The sequence below is a fragment of the Ochotona curzoniae genome, unplaced genomic scaffold (assembly GCF_017591425.1).
Source record: "Ochotona curzoniae isolate NIBS_2020 unplaced genomic scaffold, NIBS_Ocur_1.0 patch361, whole genome shotgun sequence".
NCBI classification, from domain to species: Eukaryota; Metazoa; Chordata; class Mammalia; order Lagomorpha; family Ochotonidae; genus Ochotona; species Ochotona curzoniae.
In genome coordinates this window covers 850,838-858,568 of record NW_024466930.1, presented here as the reverse complement: position 1 = coordinate 858,568, position 7,731 = coordinate 850,838, and positions in this window count along the sequence as shown.

The window sequence follows — 7,731 nt, the reverse complement described above, 5'->3', positions numbered from 1 at the left end:
TTCTTGACCAGCTGTGTTTCTTGGACTTTATATTATTGTGAATATGCACCATCCATTGAATTCCATTGTTCAGTTCATTTCTCCCTGAAGTTAATTTGGAATTCTTTAGGGAGAACATTTCTATCTAATTAGGCAGTTATCAAGTTAAGGTCACTTATTTAGTCAGAATAAAATGATCTGTCCTCTCATGGTAAGCATCTGGGTACTGAACCTCTTCGTTCCTTTTGTATTAAACAAGTGACGTCTGCCAGAGCTGTAGACATTATCCTGCTCCTTCCAACGTTCTGCAGACTGCATCAAAATTTCTCCCTGCTAAATTCACACTTCGTCCAGGTCCGTGGAATCAGGTCAAATATGTAACTCAAATATCATGGTTTCAGACTCTGTTATTAGTGTCTGATACCTTTGGTCTCATTGCCTAATCTCCTGGGTAGTTATTCTTGATGAGAACTTCAACCAATAAGCTAACTTTTAAGGCTGCTTTCCATTAAACATCCTTGATCATCTGGTTTTCTTTTTCATTGGAATAAAAATTTCAGTCGTAGGAATTCAAATGAGAAATGTTTTCTAGTTTCCATAATACAAGTAGTATGTATATTTCCAGTGTACTTGTTTTTTTTTTTTTTTTTTAGATTTTATTTATTTTTATTGGACAGGCAGATCAGATTTACAGACAGAAAGAAAAACAGAGAAAGATCTTTCCCATTTGCTAGTTCACTCCTCAAATGGTCATAACAGCCAGAGCTGAGCCAATCTGAAGCCAGGAGCCAGGAGCTTCTTCCAGGTCTCCCACACGGGTACAGGGTCCCAAAGCTTTGGGCCATCCTCTACTGTTTTTCCAGGCCACAAGCAGGAGCAGGATGGGAAGCAGGGCTTCCAAGATTAGAACCGCTGCCCATACGGGATCTTGGTGCTTGCAAAGTGAGGATTTAGCCATCACACTAGGCCCAACAATTTTTTATAAACTTCACTAGTTGCTATAGAAATATTCCCATATATGAGTTCTTTTGGGGTCAGCTTTGTGGCAAAGCAGATTGAACTACCATATGCGACGCTGGTATCCTGTGTGGGCACCTATTTGATCCTGGCTGCTCCAGCTCTCTGCTACTGCACCTAGGGGAGTGACAAGGCTGGACTAAGTGCTTTGCCCCTGCACCCACGTGGGAGAACAAGTGTCCAGGGTTTGGCCTGGTCTAGCTACGGCTGTTGCAACCATTTGTGAAGTGAACTGGTAGATGGAGGCCCTCTCTCTCTTTTCCCCTCTCACTTTTCCTTTCAAACTAAACAAACAAACAAAACACATCTTGGATAAAAAGATGTATTTCTCACCTGGTTCCTGGCATCTGTAATCTCTTCTATCTTTAGAATATTGAAGACTTTGACTTGGAACAGCTAGTTTTCAGTCACTTTCCAGGCATTCTGGCTTGGAATACAGTGTCCCAAGTGGAGTGTCAGCCACTGGACCCAATTCCCAATCCTAATTCTGATTCTTTTAGCAGATACTAGGAATCCATTCACTTAGGGTGTCACCAGAGAATCATCCTCCAGAAGAAGAAACTCAGCCTAGTAGAAAAGGAGACAGTGGGAAGGCACATCTTTCTTCAGCAGAGCTGACCTCTGCTGGCTCCTAGGTAGGGTATTCCCCTTGAAGCCCCCTGCTTCTTCTTTTTTTTTTTTTATGTTTTTCAATATTGAGTAGTTAGTATGTGCTAATGATCTAGAATACAACTGTGAACAATACATGGCTCTTCTCAGAAGAGTTACTTAACATCTGTTATCAGATTTTGAGAGATGGGTGGTCCCTGATACATATTAGGAGGTTACATAACTATGAGCTAAGAATCTATTTTAGCCCTGATTCAAATTAGCTGGCAATATCTTCTCAAGTTGTATATAGTCATGGATCATCAATTCTATACCTGAATATATTCCCAACAGAAATATGTATATACTCACGCCTCCCCCTAAAGCCACGTAGAACAACAAATTAGTTATCCTGTTGTTCGTAGTCACAAACAGAAGTTACTTAAATGCTCCGGTTATTATGGACACTTAGGGAGTAAGGCAGCAGATGGAAAATCTTTCTCTCTGTCTCTCTTTCTTTCTGGAAATCAGACTTTCCAATAAAAATAAATAAATCTTAGAAAAAAAAAGAATTTCTGTTTCCAAAACATCACAAATAGGAACTGCAATTTACCTACTCAAAAGGTAAATTTGAAATGCTGGGTATATTCTGGATCAAAGTTGTACTGAACTTATGGTCTTTAGGCAAACAAGAAAAGAAATAGCTGTTAGGAAAACATGGGAATTGCCAGATGTCTGATGAGCAGGAGAGTAGGTGCAGAGACTTACACCAACCTATACTGATTATCCTTTACATGCCACTATGTCAGGTGCCTATGCTTATTAATTAGTTATGGGATTATGATCCCTGTTTACAAAAGAGAAAACAAGTTCAAAGTAGTTTGGGGACTCAAAAAAAAAGAATTATCAATATAATATCAACATGAATAAATCTCAAAGTAATTACGTTAAATGAAGCCAGATTAAGGGAGAGGGAGAAAGGTCATTAATATAAAATCCAAGAAATGCTATTTATATTTCTAGCAATGGAAGACAGAGCAGAGACTGCTTCAAGACGGGGACATAGTATGTGTAGGGTAGGAGGAATTAATCAAAGACCAAAAGGAACCCCTTTTTTAGGAGGTAGAATATGTGCACTGTATTGATTAGGGTGACTGTTTCACAGGTATACACATCAATAATTATCAAACCGTAGGGTTAGGGTTCTGCTATTCACTATATATCAATTTACCTCAATAAAGCTACTTAAAAGATTAACAACAAATTACATTGTATATTCTAGGAAAATATGAAAATCTCAGTGAAATCATTTCCTAGGCAAACAGTTAACAAAATGAATCCATGTTATGAATAGAACATTCAAATTGAGCATTTCTATGGAATAGAAATTACCAAAGGACAATCTCCTAAACATGCATCAGCTCAAAGGGTTTCACACAGGTTCAAAAACCAATAGTTCTAATGCTTCCTGAATTGTTCTAGGACTTTAAACGTGACAGAGTGCAAGTTTACCTTGCGGATCCTGGGCAGGAGAGCAACCAAAAAGAAATGTGAGTACAGTGCTCTCATGAGCTACTGACAGTTTACTTCCAGGCTTCCAGTTTATATACATTCAGCAAAACAATAGTTCAAGCACAGTTCAGCTCAGTTCAAGCTTGGGTTACAATGATCAGGTTTGATTTTCAACTTGTGTCACATGAGCAAGCAAGGAGTTCCAGGAGCACTAACAAGGCACCTGGATCTAAGCACCATTGTTGTGAGCTGTTGATAATGAACACTGCTTTTATTTAGGATGACTGTCTAACTAGAGCACAGATGTTCGCCATATAGCAGGAAGTATGAAAGCACATCCAAGGACTCACTGGGGGCAAGAGTGCACTCTGGGTGAGAGGCCCTCCCCTCTTTCCTGGAGCCTCTTCTCAACAGGATCCCACAGGCCTCTGCTGTCCCAGCTATCCTGTTGGATGTACTCAGAAAACAAAGCATTCTTTTTACAATCTTAAGGGTTAAAACTAAACCTGAAAATGCAATCTAAAAATTACAGACCAATTTCACATGAATATTGGAGAATACATATGAAGACATTAGCAAGTTAATTTATTAGGCATTTTAAGAATGCAATGTGACAGAATGAGCATTCTGCCTAGTGGGTAAGATGATTACATCCCTGTTATAGTACATGCCATGTGGGCATGCCCATCACATTGGAGTATCTGGATTCCATATGAGGTTCTACTTTTTTGCCATCACGTTCCACAGAATGTAGCCATAATGGCTCAAGTAACTTGATTTGTGCCACCCACATTGGATATCTGAATTGTGTTTCTGGCTTCTATCTGGCACAACCCTGGCTGTTGTGCACATCTGGAGAAGTGAAAAAGCAGAGGTATACTACTTTCCATATCATTTTTTCTCCTCACATAAATAAAAATACAGATGATTAACTGAAATGTATTCCAGAAACACAAGGTTGTTTCAATATTAGGAAGTCCATTTACATCACAACAGATTGAAGGAAAGCAATGTGATTTCTGTAAATACTAGAAAAGTCTTTTAGAGAATTCAGTGTACCTTTTAAAATAGTGACTGGAATGCATATGTAAATACTTAGGGACATAAACAGATACAAACCAGAATTCTGAAATAATCACTGCAAAGTTTAAAATTTCTACATTTTATGACCTACTATCTAATATAACGGCTCATTCATCTATGGATGGGTGCAATCTAGACCATGTAACAGACTTGTTGAAGGGTGACTTCCTGAGATTCTTTTCTCTTTTAGCCAGTAGGCTTTAAAATGGAAAGGGATAAAAATGCATGTTCCTTAACTAATTAGCTTACAAAATGTTAAATTATCTGTTCTAGAAGGGAAAACATCTGTCAATATACTATCTGTGAACTCTGTTTCTTTTTAAAAGAATAATGAAACCGGGCCTGGTACGGTGGCGCAAGTGGTTAAGGTCCTCGCCTTGCACACCCGGGATCCCAGATGGGCGCTGGTTCTATCCCAGCAGGCAGCCCCGCTTCCCATCCAGCTCCCTGCCTGTGGCCCGGGAAAGCAGCAGAGGACGGCCCAAAGCTTTGGGAACCTGCACCCGCGTGGGAGACCCGGAAGAGGCTCCTGGCTTCGGATCGGCATAGCATCGGCCGTTGCACTCACTTGGGGAGTGAGTCATCGGATGGAAGATCTTCCTCTCTGTCTCTCCTCTCTGTATATCCGCCTTTCCAATAAAAAAAAAATAATAAAAATAAATCTTTAAAAAAAAGAGAAGAAGAATGAAACCAAAGCTAAAAGAGACACTTTGAAGGACACCTACACGGTCTTCTGTTGAAGAACGTTAACAGGCAGTCCCAAATTTCCAAGGGCCCAGCAATGCAGTGATGGATTGTTTTAAACCACATTCACTAAAATGTTATACATATGATTTTTTATGCATGCTAGGGTACTCATAAAGCCTATTTAGCTCACAAAATATTGAATACAAGAGAATTTCAAGAAGCTCATGCAAAAGTAGAATTAAAACTATTTGTTTCCCCATCTATAGGCAACTGCTTAGGTTGTGTGGGAAGAAGATACCACAAACACATAAGGTCAGGTAGAAAAGATAATTAGGAATGAAACTGAAGAGTGGGGAGGACTCTGGTTTTTCTTCCTTCCCTTTTATCACCATCCCACTATTGCAAACCTACAAACCAACTAGAAGTGAGGAGAGAAGTTGTGTTGTGTAGTGGAGTTTGTGATGCAGGGTAGAAACATTTTAGGTTTGGACAGGAAAGCCACCTTGAAACCCTAGTTCTGGGCATAATGATCATTTAATTTCTATTCACTCTTAAAGAACTGGGGCAGATCTATCGTGGACTCTCATAAGACTGTATCAGCTTCTACACTTCACAGGCAACCAAGAAGACATCTATGATTCAATATAACATTTCTCAAATTTTAGAGCATATCAGGTGGTCCTGAGCTTTTAAAATTAGGACCATCAACCCTCATGCTAGGCTCAGTGAAGCAGAGTGTCTGTGAGAAGGACTCAGGGTAGTTGAAATAGTTCCATAGGTGATCCTGATGTCCATCATAACTGGGGAGTCACTGGTGTAACAGACAGGCCTAGAAGTCATAGACCTGCATTCAAGTTGTGTAGTACTGCAGCTAACATAGCGATCACACACTATCTCCATAAACAAGAGTTATTGGCATTCTAGTCCTCTCACAGTCTGTCTCCAAGTACTTTCAAATTTAAGGCCATTAGTTGCTCAATGTGAATGAACTCTGCAGGTCTTGTCACTACTGCTTCCAGATCACACAAGCTTTTACTTCTGTTTACATTTACTTGACCTAAATGTTTTAATCCTTGCTTTCCAATTCTTTCCATCAAATCCTTATTGTCAATACAATTGATCACACTTGGCAAAAGAAATATGACCCACAGAATATACAGCACTTGTTGTTTATCAAGTGCCACTTGTTTATTCTGTGCCACATTGAGCATCATTTTTTTTTTTTTTGTTCTGCAGTCTTATCTAACTAAAAAGGTGTGGATTTCACACATCTCATGCTAGGTTGTAAACTCCAAAAAGGAATCTGATGTTCTTAATACTTCTAGTTCTCCACAGCACCTGATACAATGGACAGCAAACAGTGAGTTCTTACGGAAAAGTGACTGAAGTTTTGCCCCAAATCATGACAAAGCTACCATCTCTCACAGCCTGCACTTTATGAGGCAGCTTTCCTCAGAAACAGATTTTTCTCCTGGGAGGATAGTCTGATGTTGAACCAGAGCTGAGTTTTGCTAAACAATTCCCCACACTCTGCACATTTACAAGCAACACCTCTACTATGGCTTCTCTGGTGTTTACCAAGTTCTGACCTCTGTCTGAAGGCTGGGCCACACTCATCACACATCAATCTCTAGGATCATCAGACAACAATCTCTAGGAAGACATACAAGAAACTAATAATAGTGACAGTCTTGTTCAGAGTAGAAGAAGGAGACCAGGTGGCTGGAGAAGTTGCATGGAATAGAAATTTGGTTTTAAACAACACAGACTTTCATTTAAAAAAATTAAATATGCAAACAAATCCAGAGGAAGCAGTAACAATTTTCCATATTATTTCTACATTTTCCATATTATTTACTTATTAATCTGTCTCTTTATAAGTGTACACTTTTCTCCCCCTCTAACAGTAAGTTGCAGACATAATGGATACAAAGGTTTATTTATTGAAGGAGGGAATATAGAGTCCAAGTGAAAGACAGTGGTATTGCCTGGTGGGTAAAAGAAATAAAAGGGAGTTGAGTACACAGTAAGATAACTATCAGAAGGATTAAATTGAGTGATCTCAGATAAAACACACACAGAATTTAGAGAAAAAAATATGAATATTAAAAGAAGAGAGAGGGGCCAGTATTGGCACAGTGGGTTAAGCTACTGCCTGCAACCTTAGCATATCATATCATAGAGATGGTTCTGGTTCTGGCTGTCCCACTCCTGGCTCTGCTTTCTGAGAAAATAACAGAAGATGTCTCAAGTGCTTAAGCCTTTGTAACCGTGTGGGAAGACTTGGATAGAGTTCCAGGCTCCTAGCTTCGGCCTGGACTAGCTCTGGACATTGTAGCCATTGGGAAGTAAACCAGAGGATAAAACATCCCTTTCTCTCTCTGTTATTCTGTCACTTTTTAAATAATTAAAATAAATCTTTAAAAGAGAGAGAGACCAGGCTGAGAATCTGCTGCTGAGCTATCAATTTCCTGAGAGACCTTCTCAATGTTCATGACTGGAAACAGCGCTAAGCACAAAAGGGCCTCTGTGCAGTGTTGGGATTTCTCTGCTTTGTCCTGCTCTGCTGGGCTTCAGGGTCTGGATGTTCACACTGTGTCTGGGTTTTCATGGACTGCAGCAGGGATACATTAGGTTCCTGCTCTGCTCTCAGCGGTGCCACCCCCTGACAAGACATCTGTCTCCGTGTGGACTAAGCCTTACAGAAAAATGAAATACAGCTGACAGACTTGCTATCCTACCAGAGAACAAAAGGGGGCACTGTTCACAGCCGCCGCACCGGGCTTACTTATATTTGAAATGACCTTTGTAGGTAGCAGCTGGCCCTAATCCTACCTGTTCCCTAAGGTCAAAGGAAGCAGTGCC